We start from the raw sequence: 14,496 nt of genomic DNA, 5'->3' as shown, positions 1-14,496 counted from the left end.
TCAGAGTATCAACCTCAAGAACTCCCTTCTTCATAGGCGTCCCATTATTCACAGGATTCCTTTCAGAAGTGTACATGAACTGGTTATTAGCAACCATGTCAATGAGTTCTTGAGCTTCTGCAGGCGTTTTCTTTAGGTGAATGGATCCACCTGCAGAAGTGTCCAGTGACATCTTTGATAGCTCAGATAAACCATTATAGAATATATCCAGGATGGTCCATTCTGAAAGCATGTCAGAAGGACACTTTTTGGTCAACTGTTTGTATCTTTCCCAAGCTTCATAGAGAGATTCACCTTCTTTCTGTCTGAAGGTTTGAACATCAGCTCTAAGCTTGCTCAGCTTTTGAGGAGGAAAGTACTTGGCTAAGAAAGCCGTGACCAGCTTATCCCAAGAGTTCAGGCTGTCTTTGGGTTGAGAATCCAACCATAATCTAGCTCTGTCTCTTACAGCAAAAGGGAAAAGCATGAGCCTGTAGACTTCAGGATCTACTCCATTAGTCTTAACAGTATCACATATCTGCAAGAATTCAGTTAAGAACTGAAAAGGATCTTCGGATGGAAGTCCATGAAACTTGTAGTTCTGCTGCATTAGAGAAACTAATTGAGGTTTCAGCTCAAAGTTGTTTGCTCCAATGGCAGGAATGGAGATGCTTCTTCCATGTAAATTGGAATTAGGTGCAGTAAAGTCACCAAGCATCTTCCTTACATTATCATTATTTTCGGCTGCCATCTCCTCTGCCTGTTCGAAAATTTCTGAAAGGTTATCTCTGGATTGTTGTATTTTAGCTTCTCTTAATTTTCTCTTTAGAGTCCTTTCAGGTTCTGGATCTGCTTCCACAAGAATGTTCTTATCCTTGCTCCTGCTCATATGACAAAGAAGAAGGCACAGAAAAATAATAATAATAATAATAGAGATCCTTTATACCACAGTATAGGGATCCCTTTGTGAGTGGAAGAAAAGGGGGAGACAAAGAATGTAATATAAAGGAAGAAACACAACTGTGAGAATGGAAGAGATGTGAGATGAGATGTTAGGATATGAACGAATAAATAGAATAGGATGGGGGAGGTATAATTTTTGAAAATTATTTTGAAAAGGAGTTAGTGATTTTTGAAAAATGGTTTTTGAAAAAATGTTAGAAATTTTCGAAAAATTTTTAAAATTTAAAAATAAAAATAATTAGTTAATAAAAAAGAAATTTTTGAAAAAGAGGGGAGATATTTTCGAAAATTAGAGAGAGAGAGAGAGTTAGTTAGGTAGTTTTGAAAAAGTTAAGAAACAAACAAAAAGTTAGTTAGTTAGTTGAAACAAATTTTGAAAAGATAAGAAGTTAGGAAGTTAGAAAAGATATTTTGAAAAGATATTTTTGAAAAAGATAAGATAAGAAGATATTTTTGAAAAGATATGATAGAAATTAGTTTTTGAAAAAGATTTGATTTTTAAAATCACAATTAATGACTTGATTCATAAGAAATCACAAGATATGATTCTAGAACTTAAAATTTGAATCTTTCTTAACAAGCAAGTAACAAACTTCAAATTTTTGAATCAAAACATTAGTTGATTAGTTATTTTCGAAAATTTTATATAAAAATAAGAAAAAGATTTTTGAAAAATATTTTTGCAATTTTCGAAAATAACTAAGAATTTTGAAAAAGATTTGATTTTTGAAAAAGATTTTGAAAAAGATAAGATTTTCAAATTGAAAATTTGATTTGACTCATGAGAAACAATTTGATTTTTAAAAATTTTTGAAAAAGTCAACTCGATTTTCGAATTTGATGAGAGAAAAGGGGAAAGATATTTTTTTGATTTTTGAAATTTTTATGAAAACATGAAAATTATGCAATGCATGAAATTTTTTAGATCAAAACAATGAATGCATGCAAGAATGCTATGAATGTCAAGATGAACACCAAGAACACTATGAAGATCATGATGAACATCAAAAACATATTTTTGAAAAATTTTTAATGCAAAGAAAACATGCAAGACACCAAACTTAGAATTCTTTAATGCTTACGCACTAAGAATTCAAGAATGCATATGAAAAACAACATACAACACAAAACAAAAAATCATCAAGATCAAACAAGAGGACTTACCAAGAACAACTTGAAGATCATGAAGAACACTATGAATGCATGAAATTTTCGAAAAATGCAAGATACATATGCAATTGACACCAAACTTATAACATGACTCAAGACTCAAACAAGAAACACAAAAATATTTTTTTGATTTTTATGATTTTCTAATTTTTTTTTATTTTTATTTTATATTTTTTGAAAAATTATTTAGAAAAAGGAAAAATAAGGATTCCAAAATTTTTAATATGAATTCCAAGAATCTTACCATGTTAGTCTAAAGCTTCAGTCCAGGAATTAGATATGGCTCACTAGCCAGCCAAGCTTTCAATGAAAGCTTCAGTCCAAAACACTAGACATGGCCAATGGCCAGCCAAGCTTCAGCAAACATATGAATGTAATTCATTCAATTTTAATCCAAAACCTCAGTCCAAAAGAATTTAGACATGGCTTTACAGCCAGCCAGGCTTTAGCATGCTTCATGAAACACTAGAATTCATTCTTAAAAATTTTGAATAAAAATTTTTTCGAAAACAAAGGAGAAAATTTTGAAATATTTTTGAAAAATTTGTGAATAGAAAACAAAAAGAAAATTACCTAATCTGAGCAACAAGATGAGCCGTCAGTTGTCCAAACTCAAACAATCCCCGGCAACAGCGCCAAAAACTTGGTGCACGAAATTGTGATCTCCAGGCTCGAACAAATCCTGGTAATGGCTCCAAAGCTTGGTGCTCTGATCTTAATTCATAATTGTCACAACTTCGATACAACTAACCAGCAAGTGCACTGGGTCGTCCAAGTAATACCTTACGTGAGTAAGGGTCGAATCCCACGGAGATTGTTGGTATGAAGCAAGCTATGGTCACCTTGTAAATCTCAGTCAGGTAGATATAAAGTGATAATGGTGTTTTCGAATATTATATAGTAAAATAGGGATAGAGATACTTATGTAATTCATTGGTAGGAATTTTAGATAAGCGAATGGAGATGCTTTTTGTTCCTCTGAACCTCTGCTTTCCTACTATCTTCATCCAATCTGTCTTACTCCTTTCCATGGCTGGCTGTATGCAAGGACATCACCGTTGTCAGTGGCTACATCCCCTCCTCTCAGTGAATAATATGCTCACGCACCCTGTCACGGCACGGCTATTCATCTGTCGGTTCCCGATCATGCTGGAATAGGATTCACCCTCCTTTTGCGTCTGTCACTAACGCCCAGCACTCGCGAGTTTGAAGCTCGTCACAGTCATTCAATCATTGAATCCTACTCAGAATACCACAGACAAGGTTTAGACCTTCCGGATTCTCTTGAATGCCGCCATCATTCTAGCTTACGCCACGAAGATTCCGGTTAGGAGATCTAAGAGATACTCATTCTAGCTTAATTCATGTAGAACAGAAGTGTTTGTCAGGCACGCGTTCATAAGGGAGAAGGATGATGAGCGTCACACATAATCATCACCTTCATCACGTTCTTGGGTGCGAATGGATATCTTAGAAGAGAAATAAGAAGAATTGAATAGAAAACAGTAGTACTTGCATTAATCTTTGAGGAACAGCAGAGCTCCACACCTTAATCTATGGAGTGTAGAAACTCTACCATTAAAAATATATAAGTGAAGGTCCAGGCATGGCCGAGATGGCCAGCCCTTCTGATCTAAGAACCAGACGTCCAAAGATGCCTAATACAATAGTAAGAGGTCCTATTTATAATAAACTAGCTACTAGGGTTTACATGAGTAAGTATTTGATGTATAAATCCACTTCCGGGGCCCACTTGGTGTGTGTTTGGGCTGAGCTTACGTGTTGCACGTGCAGAGGCCATTTGTGGAGTTGAACGCCAGTTTTTGTGCCAGTTTGGGCGTTCAACTCTGGTTTTGGATCCTTTTCTAGCGCTGGACGCCAGATTTGGGTAGAAAGCTGGCGTTGAACGCCAGTTTACGTTGTCAATTCTTGGCCAAAGTATGGACTATTATATATTGCTGGAAAGCCCTGGATGTCTACTTTCCAACTCAATTGGAAGCGCGCCATTTCGAGTTCTGTAGCTCCAGAAAATCCACTTTGAGTGCAGGGAGGTCAGAATCCAACAGCATCAGCAGTCCTTTTTCAACCTCTGAATCTGATTTCTGCTCAAGTCCCTCAATTTCCGCCAGAAAATACCTGAAATTACAAAAAAATACACAAACTCATAGTAAAGTCCAGAAATGTGAATTTAACACAAAATCTATTAAAAACATCCCTAAAAGTAACTAGATCCTACTAAAAACATACTAAAAACAATGTCAAAAAGCGTATAAATTATCCGCTCATCAATGATCTTGTGGAGTCACAAAATAAACAAAAAAATCAAAAACGGAATCAAAAACAGCAGAAGAAAAATCACACCCTGGAGGAGCATCTGTCTGGCGTTCAAACGCCAGAACAGAGCATAGTTCTGGCGCTGAACGCCCAGAATGGGAGCATCCTGGCGCTGAACGCCCAGAACAAGCATGGTTCTGGCATTCAACGCCAGAAATGGCAGCAAATGGGCGTTGAACGCCCAAAATGGGCACCAACCTGGCGCTGAACGCCAGAGTTGTGTGCAAGGGCATTTTGCATGCCTAAATTGGTGCAGGGATGTAAATGCCTTGACACCTCAGGATCTGTGGACCCCACAGTATCCCCACCTACCTCATCATCTCTCTTCCCATTCATGATCATCCCTTCTACTTTCCATTTACCACTCACATCCATACACCCACTACCTTCAAAATTCAACATCTCTCTCTCTCTCCCACCCAATCCCACCCATATGGCCGAATACACCCTCCCATCCATCTCCTCCATATCTTCTTTTTATTCTTCTATTCTTTCTTCTTTTGCTCGGGGGCGAGCAACATTCTAAGTTTGGTGTGGTAAAAGCATAGCTTTTTTGTTTTTTCCATAACCATTGATGGCACCTAAGGCCAGAGAAACCTCTAGAAAGAGGAAAGGGAAGACAAAAGCTTCCATCAAGGGTCTATAGCTCAGTGGTAGAACATTTGACTGCAAATCAAGAGATCCCTGAGATACCTCAAGGGATACATTTTCTTCCACACAATTATTGGAAGCAACTAAGGGTGGAACATCAAGAGCACTCCATCATCCTTCATGAAATAAGAGAAGATCAAAAAGCAATGAGGGAGGAGCAACAAAGACAAGGAAGAGACATAGAAGAGCTCAAGGACATCACTAAGGTGGATTCATTCCTTGTTCTTATTTTCTCTGTTTTTCGTTTCCTATGATATGTGCTTATCTATGTTTGTGCCTTCATTACATGATCATTAGTAGTTAGTAACTTTGTCTTAAAGATATGAATGTCCTATGAATCCATCACCTCTCTTAAATGAAAAATGTTTTAATTCAAAAGAACAAGAAGTACATGAGTTTCGAATTTATCCTTGAACTTAGCTTAATTATATTGATGTGGTGACAATGCTTCTTGTTTTCTGAATGTATGCTTGAACAGTGCATATGTCTTTTGAAGTTGTTGTTTAAGAATGTTAAATATGTTGGCTCTTGAAAGAATGATGACTAGGAGACATGTTATTTGATAATCTGAAAACTCATAAAAATGATTCTTGAAGCAAGAAAAAGCAGCAAAGAACAAAGCTTGCAGAAAAAAAAAAAAGGGGGCGAAAAAAAAAATAGAAAGAAAAAGAAAAAGCAAGCAGAAAAAGCCAATAACCCTTAAAACCAAAAGGCAAGGGCAAAATAAAAAGGATCCCAAGGCTTTGAGCATCAGTGGATAGGAGGGCCTAAAGGAATAAAATCCCGGTCTAAGCGGCTAAACCAAGCTGTCCCTAACCATGTGCTTGTGGCGTGTAGGTGTCAAGTGAAAACTTGAGACTGAGCGGTTAAAGTCAAGGTCCAAAGCAAAAAAAGAGTGTTCTTAAGAACCCTGGACACCTCTAATTGGGGACTCTAGCAAAGCTGAGTCACAATCTGAAAAGGTTCACCCAATTATGTGTCTGTGGCATTTATGTATCCGGTGGTAATACTGGAAAACAAAATGCTTAGGGCCACGGCCAAGACTCATAAAGAAGCTGTGTTCAAGAATCATCATACTGAACTAGGAGAGTCAATAACACTATTCGAAATCTGAAGTTCCTATAGATGCCAATCATTCTAAACTTCAATGGATAAAGTGAGATGCCAAAACTATTTAAGAGGCAAAAAGCTATAAGTCCCGCTCATATGATTGAAACTATGTTTCATTGATAGTTTGGAATTTATAGTATATTCTCTTCTTTTTATCCTATTTGCTTTTCAGCTGCTTGGGGACAAGCAACAATTTAAGTTTGGTGTTGTGATGAGCGGATAATTTATACGCTTTTTGACACTGTTTTTAGTATGTTTTTAGTAGGATCTAGTTACTTTTAGGGATGTTTTCATTAGTTTTTATGTTAAATTCACATTTCTGGACTTTACTATGAGTTTGTGTGTTTTTCTGTGATTTCAGGTATTTTCTGGCTGAAATTGAGGGACTTGAGCAAAAATCAGATTCAGAGGTTGAAAAAGGACTGCTGATGCTGTTGGATTCTGACCTCCCTGCACTCAAAGTGGATTTTCTGGAGCTACAGAACTCAAAATGGCGCGCTTCCAATTGCGTTGGGAAGTAGACATCCAGGGCTTTCCAGCAATATATAATAGTTCATACTTTGGCCAAGAATTGATGACGTAAACTGGCGTTCAATGCCAGCCTTCTGCCCAAATCTGGCGTCCAGCGCCAGAAAAGGATCCAAAACCAGAGTTGAACGCCCAAACTGGCACAGAAACTGGCGTTCAACTCCACAAATGGCCTCTGCACGTGCAACACTCAGGCTCAGCCCAAACACACACCAAGTGGGCCCAGGAAGTGGATTTATGCATCAATTACTTACTCATGTAAACCCTAGTAGCTAGTTTATTATAAATAGGACCTTTTACTAGTCTTTTGGACCATCTTTGGATCTTTGGATTACCTTATGATCCTTTGATCACGTTTTAGGGGGCTGGCCATCTCGGCCATGCCTGGACCTTCACTTATGTATTTTTAACGGTAGAGTTTCTACACTCCATAGATTAAGGTGTGGAGCTCTGCTGTTCCTCAAAGATTAATGCAAAGTACTACTGTTTTCTATTTAATTCTTCTTATTTCACTTCTAAGATATCCATTCGCACCTAAAAACGTGATGAAGGTGATGATTATGTGTGACGCTCATCATCCTTCTCCCTTATGAACGCGTGCCTGACAAACACTTCCGTTCTACATGAAATAAGCTAGAATGAGTATCTCTTAGATCTCTTAACCGGAATCTTCGTGGCGTAAGCTAAAATGATGGCGGCATTCAAGAGAATCCGGAAGGTCTAAACCATGTCTGTGGTATTCTGAGTAGGATTCAATGATTGAATGACTGTGACGAGCTTCAAACTCGCGAATGCTGGGCGTTAGTGACAGACGCAAAAGGAGGGTGAATCCTATTCCAGCATGATCGAGAACCGACAGATGAATAGCCGTGCCGTGACAGGGTGCGTGAGCATATTATTCACTGAGAGGAGGGGATGTAGCCACTGACAACGGTGATGCCCTTGCATAAAGCCAGCCATGGAAAGGAGTAAGACTGATTGGATGAAGATAGCAGGAAAGCAGAGGTTCAGAGGAACGAAAAGCATCTCCATTCGCTTATCTGAATTTCCTACCAATGATTTACATAAGTATCTCTATCCCTATTTTATTATATACTATTCGAAAACACCATTATCAATTTATATCTGCCTGACTGAGATTTACAAGGTGACCATAGCTTGCTTCATACCAACAATCTCCGTGGGATTCGACCCTTACTCACGTAAGGTATTACTTGGACGACCCAGTGCACTTGCTGGTTAGTTGTATCGAAGTTGTGACAATTATGAATTAAGATCAGAGCACCAAGCTTTGGAGCCATTACCAGGATTTGTTCGAGCCTGGAGATCACAATTTCGTGCACCAATGGCTAATCATCTGGAGGTTCTCGATCATACTGGAATAGGATTCACCATCCTTTCGCGTCTGTCACTACGCCCAGCACTCGCGAGTTTGAAGCTCATCATAGCCATCCCTTCCCGGATCCTACTCGAAATACCATAGACAAGGTTTAGACTTTCCGGATCTCAAGAATGGCCATCCATGGGTTCTAACTTATACCACGAAGATTCTGATTAAGAAATCCAAGAGATACCCATTCAATCGAAGGTAGAACGAAAGTGGTTGTCAGGCACACGTTCATAGGGAATGATGATGAGTGTCACGATCATCACATTCATGTTGAGGTGCGAATGAATATCTTAGAAGCGGAATAAGTTGAATTGAATAGAAAAACAGAAGTACTTTGTATTAATTCGTGAGGAACAGCAGGGCTCCACACCTTAATCTATGGTGTGTAGAAACTCTACCATTGAAAATACATAAGTGATGAGGTTCCGAAATGGCCGAATGGCCAGCCCCCAAACGTGATCTAAAGATGAAACTAAAGATGTAAATACAATAGTAAAAAGTCCTATTTATACTAAACTAGTTACTAGGGTTTACAGAAATAAGTAAATGATGCAGAAATCCACTTCCGGGGCCCACTTGGTGTGTGCTTGGGCTAAGCTTGAACTCCACTTTGCAACTTATTTCTGGCGCTGAACGCCAGACTGCAACATGGAACTGGCGTTCAACGCCAGTTTGCATCATCTAAACTCGGGTAAAGTATGAACTATTACATATTTCTGGAAAGCTCTGGATGTCTACTTTCCAACGCAATTAGAAGCGCGCCATTTGGAGTTTTGTAGCTCCAGAAAATCCACTTTGAGTGCAGGGAGGTCAGAATCCAACAGCATCTGCAGTCCTTCTTCAACCTCTGAATCTGATTTTTGCTCAAGTCCCTCAATTTCAGCCAGAAAATACCTGAAATCATAGAAAAACATACAAACTCATAGTAAAGTCCAGAAATGTGAATTTTAATTAAAAACTAATAAAAATATACTAAAAACTAACTAAATCATACTGAAAACTATGTAAAAACAATGCCAAAAAGCGTATAAATTATCCGCTCATCACAACACCAAACATAAATTGTTGCTTGTCCCCAAGCAACTGAAAATCAAATAGGATAAAAAGAAGAGAATATACTATAGATTCCAGAATATCAATGAAACTTAGTTCCAATCAGATGAGCGGGACTTATAGCTTTTTGCCTCTTGAATAGTTTTGGCACCTCACTTTATCCATTGAAGTTCAGAATGATTGGCATCTATAGGAACTCAGAGTTCAGATAGTGTTATTGATTCTCCTAGTTCAGTATATTGATTCTTGAACACAGCTACTTTATGAATCTTGGCCGTGGCCCTAAGCACTTTGTTTTCCAGTATTACCATCGGATACATAAATGCCACAAACACATAACTGGGTGAACCTTTTCAGATTGTGACTCAGCTTTGCTAAAGTCCCCAATTAGAGGTGTCCAGGGTTCTTAAGCACACTCTTTTTTTTTTTTTGCTTTGGACCTTGACTTTAACCGCTCAGTCTCAAGTTTTCACTTGACACCTTCACGCCACAAGTACATGGTTAGGGACAGCTTGGTTTAGCCGCTTAAGCCAGGATTTTATTTCTTTAGGCCCTCCTATCCACTGATGCTCAAAGCCTTGGATCCTTTTTATTTACCCTTGCCTTTTAGTTTTAAGGGTTATTGGCTTTTTGCTCTTGCCTTTTGGTTTTAAGAGCTTTTGACTTTTTCTGCTTGCTTTTTCTTTTTCTTTTTTTTTTTCTGCAAGCTTTTGTATTCACTGCTTTTTCTTGCTTCAAGAATCATTTTTATAATTTTTCAGATTATCAAATAACATGTCTCCTTGTCATCATTCTTTCAAGAGCTAACATATTTAACATTCTTAAACATCAATTTCAAAAGACATATGCAATGTTCAGGCATTTATTCAAAAAACAAAAAGTATTGTCACCACATCAAAATAATTAAACTAGTTTCAAGGATGAATTCGAAACCATGTACTTCTTGTTCTTTTGTAATTAAAACATTTTTCATTCAAGAGAGGTGATGAATTCATATTCATAACTTTAAGGCATAGACACTTAAATACTAATGATCATGTAATAAGACACAAACATAGATAAACATTTAACATAGAAAACGAAAAACAGAAAATTTTAAGAACAAGAAATGAGTCCACCTTAGTGATGGTGGTGTTTTCTTCTTGAGGAACCAATGATGTCCTTGAGCTCTTCTATGTCTCTTCCTTGTCTTTGTTGCTCCTTCCTCATTGCTCTTTGATCTTCTCTAATTTCATGAAGGATGATGGAGTGCTCTTGGTGTTCCACCCTTAGTTGCTCCCAATAATTGTGTGGAGGAAAATGTATCCCCTGAGGTATCTCAGAGATCTCTTGATTTACAGTCAAATGTTCTACCACTGAGCTATAGACCCTTGAGATGAATCTCTTCATCTCCTATGACTCGGAGGTGGAAGCTTTTGTCTTCCCTTTCCTCTTTCTAGAGGTTTCTTTGGCCTTAGGTGCCATCAATGGTTATGGAAAAACAAAAAAAAAAGCTATGCTTTTACTACACCAAACTTAGAATGTTGCTCGCCCTCGAGCAAAAGAAGAAAGAATAGAAGAAGAAGAAGAAGATATGGATGTGAGTGGTGAAGAGGTGATGGGGAAGAGAGATTGAGGTGATATAGGATTATGAGGAGGGAAGGTGAGTGGAGGTATGTGGGGATCCTGTGGGATCCACATATCCTGAGGTGTCAAGGATTTACATCCATGCACTAATTAAGCATGCAAAATTCCCTTGCATGCATTTCTGGCGTTTAAACGCCGAAGTGATGCTTGTTCTGGGCGTTCAACGCCCATGTGCAGCATGTTTCTAGCGTTGAACGCCAGCTTCATACTTGTTTCTGGTGTTCAGCGCCAGCTCCATGCTCTGTTCTGGCGTTGAACGCCAGCTAGATGCTCCTTACTGGCGTTTGAACGCCAGTAAGTCCTTCCTCCAGGGTGTGCTTTTTCTTCTGTTGTTTTTTATTCTGTTTTTAATTTTTGTATTTATTTTGTGACTCCACATACATGATCATGAACCTAATAAAACATGAAAGAACAATAAAAATAAAAATAAAATTAGATAAAAAAAAATTGGATTGCTTCCCAACAAGCGCTTCTTTAATCTCAATAGCTTGACAATGGGCTATCATGGAGCCACACAGGTGATCAGGTCAATTTTATAGATTCCCAACACCAAACTTAGAGTTTGGATATGGGAGTTCAACACCAAACTTAGAGTTTGGCTGAGGCCTCCCAACACCAAACTTAGAGTTTGATTGTGGGGGCTTTGGTTGACTCTGTATTGAGAGAAGCTTTTCATGCTTCCTCTCCATTATTACAGAAGGAGATCCTTGAGTTTTAAACACAGGGTTGTCCCCATTCAATTGAAGGACTGATTCTCCCCTGTTAACATCTATCACAGCTCCTACTGTGGCTAGGAAGGGTCTTCCAAGGATTATGTATTCATCCTCATCCTTCCCAGTATCTAGGATTATGAAATCAGCAGGGATGTAAAGGCCTTCAACCTTTACTAGCACGTCCTCTACTAGTCCATAAGCCATTTTCATAGATTTGTCTGCCATCTCTAATGAGAAATTGGCAGCCTGTACCTCAAGGATTCCCAGTTTTTCCATTACAGAGAGTGGCATGAGATTTATCCCTGACCCAACGTCACATAGAGCCTTCTCAAAGGTCATGGTGCCTATGGTACAAGGTATTAGGAACTTTTCAGGATCCTGTTTCTTCTGAGGTAATGTCAGTTGATCCAGATCATTCAATTCATTGATGAGCAAGGGAGGTTTATCTTCCCAAGTCTCATTGCCAAATAATTTGGCATTCAGCTTCATGATTGCACCAAGGTACTTGGCAACTTGCTCTTCAGTAACATCCTCATTCTCTTCAAAAGAAGAATACTCATCAGAGCTCATGAAGGGCATAAGGAGGTTCATTGGAATCTCTATGGTCTCTAGATGAGCCTCAGGTTCCTTTGGTTCCTCAGAGGGAAACTCCTTGTTGATCACTGGACGTCCCAGGAGGTCTTCCTCACTTGGATTCACGTCCTCTTCCTCTTTTGTGGGTTTGGCCATGATTGATATATCAATGGCCTTGCACTCTCTCTTTGGATTCTCTTCTATATTGCTTGGGAGAGTACTAGGAGGTGTTTCAGTGATTTTCTTGCTCAGCTGGCCCACTTGTGCCTCCAAATTTCTTATGGAGGACCTTGTTTCACTCATGAAACTTAGAGTAGCCTTGGACAGATCAGAGACTAAGTTTGCTAAATTAGAGGTATTTTGTTCAGAGTTCTCTGTCTGTTGCTGAGAAGATGATGGAAAAGGCTTGCTATTGCTAAACCTGTTTCTTCCACCATTATTAAAGCCTTGTTGAGGCTTTTGTTGATCCTTCTATGAGAGATTTGGATGATTTCTCCATGAGGGATTATAGGTATTTCCATAAGGTTCACCCATGTAATTCACCTCTGCTATTGCAGGGTTCTCAAGATCATAAGCTTCTTCCTCAGAAGATGCCTCTTGAGTACTGTTGGATGATTCCTTCAATCCATTCAGACTCTGAGAGATCATATTGACTTGCTGAGTCAATATTTTATTCTGAGCCAATATGGCATTCAGAGTATCAATTTCAAGAACTCCCTTCTTTTGAGGCATCCCATTATTCACGGAATTTCTCTCAGAAGTATACATGAATTGATTATTTGCAACCATGTCAATAAGTTCTTGAGCTTCTACAGGCGTTTTCTTTAGGAGAATGGATCCACCTGCAGAATGGTCCAGTGACATCTTGGAGAACTCAGACAGACCATAATAGAATATATCCAGAATGGTCCATTCTGAAAGCATGTCAGGAGGACACCTTTTGGTCATCTGCTTGTATCTTTCCCAAGCTTCATAGAGGGATTCACCATCTTCTTGCTTGAAGGTCTGAACATCCACTCTAAGCTTGCTCAGCTTTTGAGGAGGAAAGAACTTAGCCAAGAAGGCCGTGACCAGCTTATCCCAAGAGTTCAGGCTATCTTTAGGTTGTGAGTCCAACCATGTTCTAGCTCTGTCTCTTATAGCAAAAGGAAAAAGCATGAGCCTGTAGACTTCAGGATCTACTCCATTAGTCTTAACAGTCTTACAGATTTGCAGGAACTCAGTTAAAAATTGGTAGGGATCTTCTGATGGAAGTCCATGGAATTTGCAGTTCTGTTGCATTAGAGAAACTAATTGAGGTTTCAGCTCAAAATTGTTTGCTCCAATGGTGGGGATTGAGATGCTTCTTCCATCAAACTTGGAAGTAGGTGTAGTATAATCACCAAGCATCCTCCTTGCATTATTATTATTTTCGGCTGCCATCTCTTCTTCCTGTTCAAAAATTTCTGTAAGGTTGTCTCTGGATAGTTGTATTTTAGCTTCTCTTAGTTTCCTTTTTAGAGTCCTTTCAGGTTCAGGGTCTGCTTCAACAAGAATGTTCTTGTCCTTGCTCCTGCTCATATGAAAAAAGAGGGAACCGAAAATAATAATAGGGATCCTTTTTACCACAGTATAGCGGTTCCCTTGTGTGAGTAGAAGAAAAGAAGAATGTAATGTAAGGAAGAGAAGAAGAAAAACTCGAACACAGAGAGGAGGATGGGGTTCGAATTTTTGGGTAGAAGAGAAGTGTTAGTAGATGAATAAATAAATAGAAGGAGATGAGAGGTGAGAGAAGTTCAAAAATTAATAAAAATAAAAATTAAATTTAAAGTTAAATTTCAAAAATTAAAGTTTGAAATTAAATTAAAAATTAAAATTTAAAACAATTAGTTAATTAAAAAGGAATTTTGAAAAAAAAGAGGGAGGATTTTCGAAATTTAAAGGTAGAAAGTTAGTTGGGCAGTTTTGAAAAAGATAAGAATCAAACAAAAAGTTAAGTGGTTAAGAGATTTTGAAAATCAAATTTTGGAAAGATAAGATTGAAATTTGAAAAAGATGTGATTGAAATAAAAAGATAAGATTGATTGAAAAAGATTTGAAAGTCAAATTTTGAAAAGATAGAAAGTTAGAAAAGAAGTTAGAAAAGATTTTAAATTTGATTTCGAAAAAGATATGATTGAAATTGAAAAAGATATGATTGAAAATTATCTTGAAAAAGGTTTGAAAAAGAAATTTAAAAATATTTGATTTTGAAAATTAAATTTGATTACTTGACTAACAAGAAACAAAAAGATTTGATTTTAAAATTTAAAGATTGAACCTTTCTTATTAGGAAAGTAACAAACTTTACATTTTTGAATCAATCACATTAATTGTTAGTAATATTTTCAAAAATACATAAGAAAAAATGAAAAAGATTTGATTTTT

At 37.8% G+C, this 14,496-nt stretch overlaps 2 non-coding genes across 2 annotated transcripts; both read left to right on the top strand.

The window, feature by feature from the left end:
* The first annotated feature begins 226 nt into the window (after positions 1-226).
* Positions 227-334, top strand: LOC112761916 (small nucleolar RNA R71). Its single transcript, XR_003182286.1, has one exon. It is a non-coding gene; the product is annotated as a small nucleolar RNA R71 (small nucleolar RNA).
* A 12,674-nt stretch (positions 335-13,008) lies between these two features.
* LOC112760784 (small nucleolar RNA R71) lies at positions 13,009-13,116 on the top strand. Its single transcript, XR_003181207.1, has one exon. It is a non-coding gene; the product is annotated as a small nucleolar RNA R71 (small nucleolar RNA).
* Positions 13,117-14,496: the final 1,380 nt, after the last annotated feature.

This window comes from Arachis hypogaea, chromosome 16 (genome assembly GCF_003086295.3).
Source record: "Arachis hypogaea cultivar Tifrunner chromosome 16, arahy.Tifrunner.gnm2.J5K5, whole genome shotgun sequence".
NCBI lineage: Eukaryota > Viridiplantae > Streptophyta > Magnoliopsida > Fabales > Fabaceae > Arachis > Arachis hypogaea.
The sequence above is the reverse complement of the archived record's forward strand: the minus strand, read 5'-3'. Positions and strand labels throughout refer to the sequence as shown.